The sequence below is a fragment of the Mustela erminea genome, chromosome 1 (assembly GCF_009829155.1).
Source record: "Mustela erminea isolate mMusErm1 chromosome 1, mMusErm1.Pri, whole genome shotgun sequence".
NCBI lineage: Eukaryota > Metazoa > Chordata > Mammalia > Carnivora > Mustelidae > Mustela > Mustela erminea.
This window is the reverse complement of record NC_045614.1, coordinates 213,330,177-213,347,420: the sequence shown is the minus strand read 5'-3', so window position 1 is coordinate 213,347,420 and position 17,244 is coordinate 213,330,177.

The following is a 17,244-nucleotide window of genomic DNA, read 5'->3' as shown; positions in this document are numbered from 1 at the left end:
CCCTGCTACAGTGCACAGCCTGTCCCTCCACAACAAAGAAGTATCTGGTCCAGAAGGTCCATGGTGCTGAGGTTGAGAAATCCTGTGTCAGACAGGGAAAGAGCACATCTCCATCCTCTGCTCTGTCATATCTTGACAGCATAACAGGGAGTTAAAAGGGGTAGGATGTATCACCCAAGCAAAGGCACATTTGGCCACTCAGAGATGGGACTCAGAGTTTTATTCCTTTTTACAACAACTGACCTAAAGATCAGCATCCCCAGCTTAGACAACTCATAGTAGCTTAATTTTCTTTATTCCAAAACAGGACACAGCAGCCGTTGAAATCCATTTGACCCTCCCTGTGCCATGTGGTGTCTCTGGTGGCACCTGAAGCCCCTCTTCCTTTTCTGTCAGGACACACGTTCCCTGGGCATCCCCCTCAACTACTTCCTTCTGTCTCCTTTGTGAGTTTCTGTCCTCCTGCCCTCCCACACAGTGGCTTGTCTTTGTTCCACATCTCTCCTAGACAATCACACTCACTGTCTATTTTTAACTCTACCTGTATGCTGATGATCCCAGAAGGACATACCGGGGTCAGACTTCTGCTGGGCTCCTGACTTTACTGTCCAGTTGCTTCCAGTTATTTAAGAGAATGTCAAGCATCTCAATTTCAGTGCGTCTAACACGGAGCTGTTATTCTGCTTCCCATCCACAATCTTGATTTTTCTCCTCTTCATTAATGAATGCATCATGGTCTACGCAAGCCTAACTGTGGTGGTCAGTCTTGCGTCTTCCCTTTCCCACACAAGAATTTCCAAACCTCAATTCAAATCAGGAATTGAGTCAAGTTAATATTTCTCACTGATGCCTCTCCCATTCCCTTCCTCTCTTGTCCTCACTGACATTGCCTTGTTCAAGTTAGCACCATATTCCCAACAGCCACACTAGCCTTCTCCTAGCAGGTCTTAGAGATTCTGGTTTTTCCTTTTCTCATTGGAGTTCCTCTCACCCACCAAAGTGACTCTCTTAAAACAACAATTTGATCATTTCAATCTACCACTTAAATACTTCAGTGGCTCCTGTGTGCTTGGCCTGCCAAGGACTGGCCCAACCTGCCTTTCCAGACTTAATTCTCTTTCCATCTCTCCCTACATCCAACATTTGAATCCCACTGAACTTCTTGCATTTATCAACCTTCCTTGCCCATTTCTCACCTCATATCCTTTCAAACCCCACACTGTGCCTGCTACCCAGAATTATTAGAGAGAGAGAGACTAGCTCTAAGACCCTTCCTGAATACTTTCCTATCTTCCTTCCACTTGCACAACCGAACAGCCTCTCTTCGGGGTTTCACTGTTGTAGTAGATAACTCTGTCTCAAAGTCTATAGTTTTTTGCTCTCATTTGTATTCTTTATGTCTTCTTTTAGACTGTATCCTCTTTGATGGCAAAGAGTCATGTTGTGCACTGCATGCTGAGCAAACAGTCTAGTAGCAGGAACAGATCTGTCACAATAATTATTTGTTGAGTTAATTAATTGAATAAGCATCAACTTTGCTCCAAACACCTCTACTATCCTTGGTGCAGCTAATCATAGGGACTGAAACATCAACCACTCTGGTATGAAATCCAATTTGCAACAATCCTTCTTTGTATCATGAAAGTTTAATGTTCACTAGGCTTGAGGAATTTAAATATAAGTAATAAATTAATAGCCCTTCTCCACGGAAATAAAAGGCTGTGATAGACATTTATGTAAATCAATTTTCTTTTAAATCATCTCACTTTTTCCAATTACATAGTCTCAGCAAAAGTCAATACCATACATCTTTAGAATTCCCTAATCATAAAGTAACTTGTAATTTTCTACTTACTTATACAAATAATTATTAGTTCTTTGAACTATAGCAAATCTAAAATTATCCAATGCCTATTAAAGCTAATGGATTCAAAAGCTTACATACCATCTCTCTATCCTCCCATCCTTTAGGTCCTTCTTCCCCAAATATAATGAGCAATTCAACACAGGGAAGGATGATTGTGATAATTTATTCAAATACTCCTTTATGAATAAAATTCTAGTTGGTAATAACTTTGAATTACTCCATGAAAATATAACCAATGACTCAAATATGTCAAAAGTCATGAAATTATCAACTTCATCTCAGAAGCTTATTAACCAATGATAAGCATAAAAATATAACTATAATATATTATAAAAGGAGAACTCATAAAGTATGTAGGCCTTACTCATTACATGGCATGGCACAGAGATGTATGAATTAATATCCTTAGGTCATAAGCAACAGACCTTAACTCTGGCTAATGAAAACAAAGGTAGAGAAAGATTTTTTGGAAGAATACCAAGACCTCACAGCATCACCAGGGGAGATTACAGACTTGGGCTTGGAAACAGGCAATAAGATGGGCAGCTCCAAGAGACAAGAATGTAAGAATACTAGGGATATCCAATAATGGGAAGCATGTGATCGGGGGACCTACACCACAACTGAATGAACTCCAACTATTTTTATTCTCCTCCCTTTGTTCAAGACTCACTTCCAGGGATAAGATGTCCAAATACCTTGGGTTGGATCATACCTGCCCTTTATATAGAGGAGAGCAGAGCCCTGTATTTAGTCTGTCTTCATGAGTTTGGGCTGCCATAACAGAATACCACAGACTGATGGCTTAAACAACATAAATGTATTTCCTCAGAGCTCTGGAGATTGAAAGTCTGAGAACAGGATGCCAGCATTGTTGGGTTCTGGTGTGGAGCTGCTTCCTGGCTTGCAGACAGCTGTCTTCTTGCTGTGTCCTCACATGGCAGGAAGAGAGAGGGTTCTCTGGTGTCTCTTTTTACAAGGGTACTAATCCCATCATTAAGGTCCCACCCTCATGACCTCATTGAACCCTGGTTACCTCAGAAAAGCCCCACTTCCAAATACCATCCTATTCGGGATTAGGACTTCATCATATGAGATTTAGGGAGACACAAACATTCAGCCTGTAACACTGATTATAGCCCATAAGGAAGATTTAAGTGCCCACAAAGGGCATGAGTCTCCCTGAATAGCCAGACAATAACAGATTAAATTAATGAGTGAAATGACTAAGTGTATGAGGTCACAATATAATTATGAAAGACCTCGAAACTTTAACATTCTTAATTAAATTAAGAATAGGGATTAACTAGGGGTGCCTGGGTGGCTCAATCAGTTAGCTTCTGCCTTCGGTTCAGGTCATGGTCTCAGGGTCTTGGGATCGAGCCCGTTGTCAGGCTCTCTGCTTAGCGGGAAACCTGCTTCCCTCTCTCTCTCTGCTTGCCTCTCTGCCTACTTGTGATCTCTGTCTGTCAAATAAATTAATAAAAAAATTTTTTAAAGAAGAATGGTGATTAACTAAGTTGGAATCATTTTAAAGACAAATAAGCTATATTTATACATAATTCTATGAAAAGGAAAATTGTTGAAATATGCATTATCATGTCCCTTTCCTTGTTTTGTTTTTTCCCCTTTCATTAGTAATTTCCCTAACAAAGAAGCAATGACTAAACTTGAAAGGTTAAGAAAAATAGATGAGGGCCAAAAATGAACACCAGCAGTATCTTATCTGTTACACTCATTTTGAGATTTTGTGAGAAACAAAATATGCATTCCTTTTGGCATCAGAGTATAGGCTCCAAGGGGCACAGAGAGTGAAGGACAGGCACATTGTTGATCCCCCCTTTTTTTTTTTTTAGTTTTTTACCTATTTATTTTCAGCATAACAGTATTCATTATTTTTGTACCACACCCAGTGCTCCATGCAATCCGTGCCCTCTCTAATACCCACCACCTGGTTCCCCAACCTCCCACCCCCCCCACCGCCACTTCAAACCCCTCAGATTGTTTTTCAGTCCATAGTCTCTCATGGTTCACCTCCCCTTCCAATTTCCCCCAACTCCCTTCTCCTCTCTAACTCCCCATGTCCCCCATGCTATTTGTTATGCTCCACAAATAAGTGAGACCATATGATAATTGACTCTCTCTGCTTGACTTATTTCACTCAGCATAATCTCTTCTAGTCCCGTCCATGTTGCTACAAAAGTTGGGTATTCATCCTTTCTGATGGAGACATAATACTCCATAGTGTATATGGACCACATCTGCCTTATCCATTGCTGATCTCTTATTGTGGGTCAGGCACTATGCTAGGGCTTTACAGGTACTAATGCACAATGACTATATGAGTTAAATGTTATTGCATTCCCCATTTTACAAATGCCTTGTGCCTGCAACATCATTTGGTCCCCTCCAGTTAAATCAGACCCAAAGTAGTAACAAGCACATGCATGTTCAGGGCTGGGATGTAGGGGTGGTCCAGGTACCCTGTCAAGTATGGCAAACAGAGTGATGAACGAAACAGATAAGACCCCTACCCTCATGAAGCTGGCATTTTAGGGAGAGGAGCCATATGATGGGGAAGAATAAGAGGTAAATACATAGTATGTTTGGAAGTGATTATGCTAAGGAGGGAAATAAAACTCAGAAGCAGCATGAGGATTTGGGAGGAGAGAGGAGCTTCTTAAACAAGGTGGAAAACAGCAGTCTTTCTGTGGAGAACTGACTTGTCAGTATTTAAAGGGGTTAGATAGGACCTTGGGAACCATTTCTCAAAGGACCATGTGTGTGAACCTCCGAGTGTTACAGGAAACACTAACCTGGTGAGAAGCTGGAGGAAAATCAGCCCATGTCTTTCCCTCTAACCACCTGCTTCCACACAGAGTTGGGCCCAGTGACCAGGCATTCTGCTACTCTTCACTGCATGACTTACACATGTTTAGGGAACAGTCCTTATAGTTAGCAGTTTTACAGTTTTACACGTCCAACTAGTCCAACTAAACCTTTTGGTTCCATCAGTGGAACACAGCTCAAGTGCTGATATTTGTCTCTGGGGATGGTGGTCATTTTGGATTTCTGCTTGAGCATCTTTCCGGCAATATCAGAATTAGAACAAGACAAGGTTTTCAGGCTCTTCTGCATTGATCAAGGGTGGGGTGATCCCATGCACTATACCTCTTTCACAAGCTTCTATTGTCTTGCCCAGTCTAAAGGTTTTCTGGCTCAGCATTTTTCTTTTTCCTCATCTGGCAACTCCACTCCCTACTGTCCACAGGAAGCTCTAAATTCTTACTTTCTTTTAACTTCAGGACTCCCTAAAGGCTACTTTTCCTAAGTAAATTAAAAACCAAAATAATGATATCTGAAAACAAAACAATCCCAACAGCACTCTTCCTGAGTTATTAATGTAGCAGAGCTTTGCCATCTAATGTCTGCTTTTCTGAAAGCATCAGATTCCCCTAAGGAGTCTCAGCATTTAAGCACTTAGAAGAAAATACATTTTGCAGTTCAGAAAGTGCTCCAGAGCAATCACCAGCCACTGACCACCACCAGGAAGATCCAGTGACTCCAGTATTGTGTTCTGTGAAGGGGTGAACATCTTTACCAGAAAGAAAAGGGGGACTGGATTGACCACAGTGATAAAACCCAGCAGACAAAGAGAATCGACAGGAGAATAAAGAAGCAGGAAGGGGGAAAGACAGAGGAGGGTAGAGTGAGTGGTGAAGTTGGGCAGGCAGCATGGCAGCCAGGTGATGGACAGTCTGGCACAGCAATAATATCATTGTCACCAGACCCTGGACGGTGACTAAACATTGATGGGGAAAAAGACTTCTGTGGGGTTTGGTCATGGGACCTCAAATGTCTTGGTTACTGACTGTGGTGGGTTGAATTGTGTCCCCCAGAAAGTGTGTTGTAGTCTTAACCTCTGGTCCATGTCCATGAGAACTTGATTGAAAACAGGGTCTCTGTAGATATAATCAAGATAAGGTTAAACAGGATTAGGATGAGCCCTAAGTCCAGTGACTGGGATACTAATAAAGAGAGAGAGCTTTAAAGACACACAGAGACACAGGGAAGAAGGTCATGGAAGTAAGAGGCAGGGACTGAAGTGGTGTAGCTACAAGCCAAGGGATGCCAAGACTTGCCAGCAGCCACCAAAAGCTGGAAAGGCAAGGAAGGACAGCCCTAGAGCATTCAGAAAACAGTGTGGCCCTCAAGACACCTTGATTTTGGACTTCTGGCCTCCAGAACTGTGAGAGAGTAAATTTTTGTTGTTTTAAGCCACCCAGTTTGTAATAGTTTCTTACAACAGCCCTAGGTAACTAATACAGACAGCAGACTGATCCCAGGATCATGCCTCAATTTGAGCGAGACAGTAGCTAAACTCACCTTCCAAGTACAGAGTTAATGTCTTATATATTTATTTTCACTAACTTCCTCCTTCACTTCCTACCTTACTAGATCCAACCAATGGGTTATGAAGTTTTCAAAGCACATTTTAGAGAAGAGATTGTATGAAGATACCAATCCACCATGGAAGCAATTTTTAGGAACTTTATTTTTTAGATGCAATTTTGAACAGAAGTCGGAACTCTAAATTATCATTCAAACATAAAGAGAGCTTATAAAGGATTGTAGGCTTGTATCATGTTGGCCAAAATGTCTTCTCCTTGGAACTGGATTTCTCAACCTCCACACTGCTGACATTTGGAGTTGTCATGAGAGGCAGAGAGCTGCCCTGTTATAGGATGTTGATTAGCACCCTTGACCTCTGCCTGATCGTTGCCAATAGCACTCTACCCTTGGTCATGGCAATCAAGAATATCTGTTGGCGTTGCCCAATATTCCCGAGGGAGAGGAAGCAAACTCATCCCTGGTTGAGAACCAGGGCTTTAGAGTTAGTATTCTTATCCCATACCAGTCCCTTGCCCAGATCACTTCAGTAGGGAAAGAAACATCCTCCTGCAGCTTTTACAAAGGAGTTTGGGTTGACCAAGTAGATGCAAACTGATGTGATCTGGATTAGCGATACCGTACAGATGTGGGTGATCCCAGTGAATCAAAGGTGACTAGGCTGATCTGAACAGGAGGATTTGGTGAGGACAGCACTCAATGAGAGACAGAGACAAGCTAAAGCTTCGATACCCTAAGTATGCAGGGAGGCTGGTACATGATGTTGGCTAAGTGCCCCTTAGGAGTCTCGCACCTAACTTGTTGAAAATTCAATGATCTAAAAAGACAATCAAAAGTGGGTCTGAGAGCATTAAACTCAGCGCCAATCACCTCTTACATCCAAGTCAGCGTCTGTCAGTCCACCCAGAGGGCTGCATGGAGCATATCAAATAACCGTTGTGCATGGCAACCATGAGAAACCACTGAGAAGATTAAATTATTGTTTAAATTAATTAAAAATAAAATAAATATAAATTAAACTAAAAGTGCAACTCAGACTTTAGTGTTCTAGGGAATAAGAGGGTGGCCCTTCAGCGATCTGGTCCAATAGTAAAATTCTAGAGTCAGAGATATTTATTTAAACAAACCTTTTCTCAGGAATGATAGGTCAGTAACATCTATAGCTTCTGAAACCATAGAAAAAACACTAAAATATTAATTGAGAAGGCATGGCAGCCTAAACAGACCAAGCTCTCACACAGTCAAAAGTGACCCAAATTCTTTACAGAGCAGAGGTGGAAGTTTGGCTAGAGCACATACAACAGACTAGGAGATCATATAAACTAGCCACCTACAACGACGTTACATTTACAGCTCTAGGCAACAGCTGACTGGGGGGTTCCTGCCATTAGAGTCCATACCTATAAATCCTTAATCAAAAACTTAAGAAAAACAGAAGATACGGGGCATCTGGGTGGCTCCGTTGGTTACGCTTCCAACTCTTGATTTCAGCTCAGGTCATCATGATAAGGCTGTGGGATTAGCATCGAGTGGGGCTCAGAGGGGGTCTGCTTAGGATTGTCTTTCTCCCTGTCCCTCTGCCTCTCCCTCTGTTTATACACACTTGCATTCTCTCCCCCCACTCTCTCAAATAAATAAATAAATAAATCCTAAAAAAAAGAAAAAGAAAACCAGAAGGTGCCACCGAGAACCTCCTGTGAAGCTATCCCCCCCCCCCCCCCCCCCGCTCACACTGTAAGGACTGGGTTTTCCATCTCCTGTCATGTCCCACCTGCGTCCCTCCTGGAGCACTCACAGCCCACGTTGTCAGCAGCATCTGTTGTGTGATCACATCGTCAGGCAAAGCTCCTTGTCTGACAGGTTGGACATTTTAGGTATAATTTTTCCCCCTTTGGGGGATGTAAGATATTCAAAGTGATCTCAGTGGAATATTATGGTTTGTCAACTTTACCTTTCCTAACCTCAAAGGAGCCTTTAAGGCAATGTGCTCACAAGCAGACACCAAATCATTCCACAACAAGAGCCACAAGCCAGTCTGGCTGGGTCTCTGTGTCCCTTGCTCCTGGCTCTTTCTTCAGGACTTGCATTCCCCAACTGTCTAGAAGCAAATTGGTGGCTTAATAAGAATACACAATTCCCTCTCTGAAGAAGTGGGGGCCCAGAGTCAGACCCCTCGCCAGGGTCCAGGTGGCCTGGGCTCTGCGAAGGGAAGAGCAGGAGTCAAGGAGCAGCTAGAAGGTGCTAACGGCCAACCCAAGCGCCAGTCGAGGGGGTGAGATCAGTGAGATGGGAGCTAGACAGGGTGAGAACGGGTAGAGAAGGTGGGGCAGCAGAACAGGCTTTAGAGCTGGGAGTCGGGCATTTCCTGGGGTTGCCCAAGCATCACCAGGGTGGTGTTATGGGTTGAACTGGGTCCCTTAAATCCATTTGTTGAAGACCTAACCCCCAGAACCTCTTACCATAGCCTTATTTGGAAATAGAGTCTTTACAGACGTAATTAGTTAAGATGAGGTCATACTAGATTAGGGTGGGCATTAATTCAATATGACTGATGTCCTTATAAAAAGGGGAAATTGGGACACAGACACACAAACCTTGTGCCTTGCGAAGCTTGCAGTTGTGTCTCTGTGAGCCAAGGAATGACCAGAAGCTAGAAGAGAAGGCTGGAACAGACTCCCTCATAGCCCTCAACAAACAAACAAACAAACAAATAAACAATCAAAACCCAAACCCTATCCTCACTTTGATCTTGGACTTCCAGACTTGTTTATTGAGGGCATGGCTGCTGCAAACCCCTGCTTGCTATGAACAAAGGGCAATTTTATTCATTATCCTTCCTAGAACAACACTAGAAGACATTACTTGTCTTACACCCCAAAGGAAACCTACCACAACCAAGTGTTTTAATATTAGCAAAGTCTTTCTTTTTGAGACTTAGAGTTTTGATCACTTGATACCCAATAGTTAAAAGAGCATGGAAATATATCTCTGTGCTAATTTAACTTAAACGTTTTTGGCAAGAATACTATTTGATAGTTAGAAACCAGTTTTGTTTTGTTTGCATCTCTGAAGTCTGTTTCGAAGATCACATTGTAACTATTCCTCGTTCTACAAGTTTTTCCTGTAGTTTTAATGCCAAAACCAATTAAATTTTGACCTCAACTGACCCAACTATCTCTACAAGATAGGAGTCTGGTTTTGCTCGGCCTCCTGGGGTTTGATAGATTAATAGAGTGTGTCAGAATGGTGTGGAAGACCGGGACACCTGGGTGCCTCAGTCTTTAGGCATTTGCCTTCAGATCAGGGCATGGTCCCAGGGTCCTGGTATCAAGCCCCGAATCAGGCTCCCTGTTTGGTGGAAGGCCGGCTTCTCCCACTCCCCCTCCCCCTGCTTATGTTCCCTCTTTCACTGTCTCTCTCTCTCTGTCATATAAATAAATAAAATCATTTTTAAAAAAATGGTATGGAAGACAAAGTAATTGCTGGACAGAGAGCTTAGAGAAATTTAGGTGGAATTTCAAACTAAAGCAAATCTAGCCCCCCTCCCCAAATTCTTTCACCCTGACAAAATACATCATAAAACAAAAACAGCAAACTTCTACTTGTAGAGAACTAAATTTGTATCTCAAATATTGGTGCCAAGGCAAGGCCCAAAAGTATATACATTATCAACTCATAATATGAAGCTGTAATAATCAGACTCTGGCTGTTTGTTTCCATTTAGCAGTGAAATACCTACATTTAAATGACAAAATGTCATTTGCTCAGAGATGTTAATTATATGATGATCCTAGGGGCAGGCATGGAAACAGTGATTTCTTAGTGAAATCACAGCCTAACAAGTCACGTAAAGGAGCCCAAGCCTCAGAGGGAGACAGACGTGGATCCACATTCCTCACTTGTCTTCGTGCTGTTAGATCTGCCATGCTTACTAATTTTCCTTCAGAGGTCAAATTATCTTTGCTGGTATCAAACCAGCTTCATTTGTCCTGGATTTATTTATAACCTTTCTGTTGACAATTCACAGAACAAGTCGTCCCCACAGTGACAGCATAATTATCTCTATGCATCGACTCGAGGGCTATGGTATTTGTCCCAACATTCATCGTATGTTGGAAGAGAAGTGAGGAATTGAAAAGACTGTAGATGAGTTAAAGTCTTCAAACACTGAAATGGGGTTTTAAAAAGAGTGTAGCGGGGTGCCTGGGTGGCTCAGTGGGTTAAAGCCTCTGCCTTCAGCTCAGGTCCTGATCCCAGGGTCCTGGGATAGAGCTTCACATCGGGCTTTCTGCTTGGTGGGGAGCCTGCTCCCCACCCCCCCCTCTGCCTTCCTCTCTGCCTACTTGTGATCTCTGTCAAATAAATAAATAAACTCTTTAAAAAAATAAAAATAAAAAATATAAAAAGAGTGTAGCAAGAAAGATATACATAAACTGATACAACGTGTGACTGCTAATGTGTGTCAGAGCACATGGAGAGCCAGCCTTCTAACACCTCAACAATGCAAACTGATGCAAGACAGTGATAAAGTCAGCGACAAAATTCTCTAAGAGTTCACAAGGTGGAAACCCAGGTGTGTCGGTTTCCCCTCAAAACGAATACCTTTCCAATACCTCCATTTCCATCTACAAACACTATCATACCCCAAGTGACCCAGACTTGGAGCCTCATTCACTAATTGGACAAAGCTTTAAGCACTAAGACCCAGATTGCCGGGGGTGGGTGTTGTTTGCAGGGGAGGGGCCAGACACCCGGTCCCACAAGATATGCTCTGAGCAATGGCAGAGGAACACTGGGGGGTCTGCCAATGAGTGATTGTCCCACCCAGCCCAGGAGGTGGGCAAAGCCCCTTTCAATATGTCCCAACATTTACCAAAGAGAAGTTGCACTTATGTGCACCTCACTTCTCATGAGAAGGGAACTTCATTTGGCCTTTACTCACTTTCATTAGAACAAATCCAGTAAAAAGCAACAAGCAAATGGGATTTTTTTTTTCCTCCACTGGAACATAAGTGCCACAAAAGCAGAATTATTTTCTATTTTTCCCACACTTGACATTTACAGGCAGTCAATTAATATCTGTCAAGTGAATGAATGAATGTGCAATAAATGAATGAAATTTCATCCCTCTCCTTCCATGACCAGTGAGAGCCAGTAGTCCCGGGTCAGTGACTCTGTTTGGGAGACAGGAGCAAGCTGGGGCTTGCTGAATCAAAGTGCAGAAGGGAAGGGCTGAACCGGACACTGCTCCGCCTGAGCGATCACCTGACGAAGCCGGGTCCTCCCTCCCAGCTCTCATCACTAATAAACTGACCGATAAACATCCCTACAAGTCTGGATCTGTGTATTCTGTCTGGTCAGAAATCATGGGACAAAAAAAAAAAAAAAAAGGGCATTACTTATTGAACCCTAGCATCCCCACCTTTGGCATATGGAATGTATAGACAGCACTGGGTGTAGACGTCTGAATATAAGCCAGAAACTTGAGTAATGAAGGAGAGTTGGTGAGATTAAAGGTTGTGTTGTAGTGGAGATGTGTAGCTGCTGGGAGCTGCTGCAAATGGCATGGCTGTCCCCTCCGCCATCCTGCAGGGCTGGGGCTTGTGGCCAGCAGCTGGTGTTCACAGGGACAGAGCTGCTCAAACAAGGGGAAGCTTAACATCCCTGCCCCTTCAAGCTGGCAATACAGGGCTCACCCTGCAGATGGCTGCCATTTACTCTTGAAACACACAAGAGCAATATGCCTGCACATCTGGTGCTTTCTTGGCAATGGTGGTGGAAAAATAATCACTGTTTTCTGATCTCAGCCACGTCTGTAGGCAGGGAGTTTAAATTATAATCAGTAAGCTTGCTGTATTTCTAGGGGCATCAGGATCCAGTTTGAGGATCAGTTTTAAACTGATAGTATCAGAGGACGGGACCAGCAATGTCGCTATTCCAAACTCCATCTGGCATGAAGAGAAAAATGAGAGGCTAAGCTTTCCTTACCATGTGCCTTCTCCAGAGGCTTCAAGTGTCATACCAGCATTGCTCACCCACCACTACTATCCCCATCACCTCAATCACCACCACCATCACCACTCACCTTCATCACCTTCACCATCATGACTACCACCATCACCACCTCCAACACTTCCCCTGTCACCACAACCACCATCACCACCTCCATTGCCTCCACCATCACCACCACCATCACCACTACCGCCATCGTCACCTCTATCACCTCTTTTACCTCCACCACCATCAACACTTCACCTTCATCACCACCATCATGGCTACCATCATCATCACCACCATCATAACCTTCCTCACCTCCACTGTCACCACAACCATCACCACCTCCATCATCACCACACCATCATGACTACCACCATCACTATCTCCATCACTACCACCACTATCTCTGTCACCACCATCATCACTATCACCATCACTATCACCACCATCACCACCATCCTGACTAACACTATCACTATCTCCGTCACCTCCACCATCTCTATCACCACCATTGTCACCATCACCTCCACCACCACCACCATAATCACCACCATTATCTCCAGCCATACCACTACCATCATCTCTATCACCACGATTACCATCACTTCCATTGCTCATGTAGTTATGGAGGTTGGCAAAGCCAAACTCTGCAGTGTAGACTAGCAGGCTAGAGCCCTGGGGAAGTCTTGCAGCTCAAATCCAAAAGCAACCTGCTGGCAGAATTTGTTCTTGCTCAGAGGAGGTCAGTATCTTTCTCTCCAGGCCTTCACCTAACTGGATGAGGCCCACCCACATCACAGAGCGTAGTCTGTTTACATAAAGTCTATTACTGGTTTAAATGTTAATCTCATCTAAAAGACTACCATCACAGCAACATCCAGACTGGTGTTGGACCAAATATCTGAGTACTGTGGCCTAACCAAGTTGACCCATGAAATTAATCATCACACCATGCCAGACACCATGACACAACTGGCTGGGGTACAATGTGAGCCTTAGGATTTCTAAAGCATCCCCCACCAAGTTTTCGAAGTTTCATTCAAAGATGAGAACTATGCTCTAGGAACACAGATTTTTAAAAATTTATTATTTATTTATTTTTAGCATAACCGTATTCATTATTTTTGTACCCCACCCAGTGCTCCATGCAATCTGTGCCCTCTATAATACCCACCACCTGGTACCCTGACCTCCCACGCCCCCGCCCCTTCAAAACCCTCAGATTGTTTTTCAGCGTCCATAGTCTCTCATGATTCACCTCCCCTTCCAATATCCCCCAACTCCCTTCTCCTCTCTATCTCCCCATGTCCTCCATGTTATTTGTTATGCTCCACAAATAAGTGAAACCATATGATAATTGACTCTCTCTGCTTGACTTATTTCACTCAGCATAATCTCTTCCAGTCCCGTGCAAAAATACCCTACAAAAGTTGGGTATTCATCCTTTCTGATGGAGGCATAATACTCCATAGTGTATATGGACCACATCTTCCTTTCAATTCATCCATTGAAGGGCATCTTGGTTCTTTCCACAGTTTGGCGACTGTGGCCATTGCTGCTATAAACATGGGGGTACAGATGGCCTTTCTTTTCACTACATCTGTATCTTTGGGGTAAATACCCAGTAGTGCAATTGCAGGGTCATAAGGAAGTTCTATTTTTTTGAAAGCTTCAGTTAAGCGTTCTTTCATTCATTGAAAACCAGTGTGAGGACCAGAGGGAAATCGTTCCCAGAAGCCAGATTTCCTAGACCTTTGTAATTCCACAAGAGCAACAGAGGCAAGTCACTATGTCACAGGACCTAAAATTTGTGATCATAAGATTTGGGAGCAACCACACCACTGGACACACCCTCAAAGCAGCCTAAGGGACATTAAACACAAGACTCATAGGGGAAATGCAAAGATTAGAAAGAAAAGATGGGGTGCTGTGGTGGCTCAGTGGGTTAAGCCTCTGCCTTCTGCTCAGGTCATGATCTCAGAGTCCTGGGATGAAGCCCCATATCATGCTCTCTGCTCAGCAGGGAGACTGCTTCCCCTGCTCTCTCTACCTGCGTACTTATGATCTCTTTCTCTGTCATATAAATAAATGAATAATCTTAAAAAAAAAAGAAAGAAAGAAAGAAAGAAAGAAAGAAAGAAAGAAAAGTTGCCACCACCCCAAATTCATGCTACACAAAGAAATAGCATTGTTCCAAATGTGTCTCCAAAATGCCTCCTCCAAAGAGAGACAACATATATAGGTCAAGCAACGCTACAGCTGACCTCTTGAAAGACAGTTTTTTGCCATGGAGTAAACTTCCTAGGTCATGGTGCCCTAGTGCCAATAGCATCCTGCAAAGATGAAGCCATCAACACTGTTTTTTCTCTGTCCACTAACCTGCTCTCAGATCCCATGCAGCTTCTAGTTCGTATTTGATATCAGTAACACAGGTCAAGATTTGACCAAGGATGATGTCCCGAGAGTCACACTTCACGTGGGGTGTCTCCCTAGGACTCGAGGTTGGTTAGTGGTGTAAAGTCAGTGTTGTGATAATTCTGTGGGTTCCACAATCACCTTATACTCTCTAAAGTGGGGCATGAGAAATGGAACTAACTCAGCCTTGAAGCCCAAAGGCATTAAGCCCGTCATGAGAGATGGTGACCTGGCTCACACATGATTGTTGGAGAATCCCAGGCTCTAAAAAACACAAAAAGAAATGCAAAAGGGCCTTAATTTCAGTGAACATTAATTTAAAATTAAGAATTATGTATAGCCTTCAGACTTGACTTCCAAAGGGCAAGAATATTTAAATTTGGACTTTATTACCTCAAAAACAAAATTAATTGAACATTAACTTATAGGAATATGTGATTTTGTGGCTTCTAATTTCTTCCTGAAAATCTGTGCCAGTCCTTACAGCTGTTTTATACTATTCTGGCTCTTGTCCTCCAGGCATGTGGGAGCACTGGGCTTCGGTGACACTCTTGAACTCACGCATGCCATGTCACTCTCTTTGGCTTATGTCATGTGAGCAAAAAGATATGGTCACTTGCAAGTGAAAACTTAGGCACCAGTGTGTGCTTAGCTAAGGTTGGTGCTCCCTCTGCCAGCAATATTCCAGATGGTGGCTCTACCAGCTAGGGATCAGAGTGAAGAGCTCAGTGAAGCAGAACAGACCCCCAGCTGGCCAGTGAAGTCCTCAGGAATAAACCTTCTTAGTATTAATGCACTGAGTTCTGTGGCTTGCTTGCAACAGCAGCATAACCTGGTCTATCCTACTAAGACCGAATTTAATAAAAGAAGGGCTTTGTATTTAACTTGTGCCATCTCCAGATTGTTAACATTTTATTCCCAGATCATCTTAATGTTGACATTTAATCACATTGCTGAAGCTCTTTTGGGCAATACGGCTAGAAAAAAAATGCAAAGAAATAAAGAAAGGAATAAATGTCTAGCCTTAACTCCAGTGTGGCTCAAAATTAATTTTAATATTTCACTACTTCAACACAATTGACAGTTTCTGGGAGTAAAATATATACAGACTAATGGTAGTTCTAGGAATGTATCCCAAGGGAATGTGGGCTGCTGGAGGTAGGTGCAGGGCTAGCCAGATGGACAGCTCACCAGAGCAGGGCAAGACACCCCTGGATCCAAAGGTTAAGAGAACAAAAGCACAGGGGAACCCTCAGTTCCCCATCCCTCACATTTACATGTGGAGGGAGTGCTACTTGAATGACACCAGGCCTCTTGCTCTGACCTCCCTGATTGCTCACCATGGAAATGCAGATGATTGCCATTGGCTTATGTTCCATGACTGCATAAAGCTGATCTCTTAGAAGACTGAAAATAACAGGGATTCGATCTCCTTTCTTCCCTCTCCACCTAGGACCCATGGGAGGCAGCAATGGGGTACAATTTCTGACTTGGAGATCCCATATTTACTGTCAAGAGAGCTGCTCCAAAAAGCAGGTGGGAGAAGGGACAAACAGAGAGACAACAAGCCCATCAGGAGAAGGCCTAGGCTACATTAAATGACCTCCCTTCAATGAGCAATAAAATTGATGTTTTGGTCTCCATCTGTCTGCTTCTGTGTCTGCTTTCCTGTTGGTTCATAACTCTGGCGGGAAAGAGGGGATATCATTTATGAACTCCCAAATATCCCATCAGTGTCTCCTGCTGAGTGGCCATGTGAGCCCATATGGAAAAACAACAGCCATGATATGGCACCAGTAGCAGCAGGACATCTGTCTTATGCCCAGGCCTTATGGTCATGCCAATTCCTTGTGGCTTCTGCTGGTACCAGCTGTCACTAAGACTGAGGGGTCCTTGGGGGACAGGGACTCTCTGGCAAACTTGCAGAGAGCTGCTAGGTAGCTGGGAGGGGTGTGTGTGTGTGTGTGTGTGTGTGTGTGTGTCTTTAGGGGTCCAGAGGGTACAATTATGGTGGAGACACAAAGGATAGGAAAATGTCTCTGCCTTGGAGAAAAGTTGTAGTCAAGAGAGTGGCAAGAAATCCTCACCCATTGTTAACAAGGGGAGACATTTTGAAAGGAGTGAACCCCAGAAATAGTGCATGGTATTAATTAATTGCAACTCCAGAAAATGTCTGGGGGCACTTGGGTAGCTCAGTGGGTTAAACATCCATCTCTTGGTTTAGGCTCAGGTCTTGATCCCAGGGTCATGACATCAAGCCCCTATGGGGTTCCATGCTCAGCACAGATTCTGCTAGAGAATCTCTCTCTCTCTCTGCCTCTGCCCTTTCCCCAACTGGCACACGTGTGTGCTCTCTTTCTCTCTCAAAACAAAATCTTTAAAAAAAGAAAGAAAGAAAATGTCTGTCATCCATTTAATTTCAATAATACTATTTGGGGTACTTCAAAAAGTTCTTGGCAATATTATTTAAATCTTTTTAATAAGAAAAAGGAATGAAATAATGATATTTTTATCATTTTTCCTAACTTTTCCCTCTCACTGCAAGTGCCCAGTTC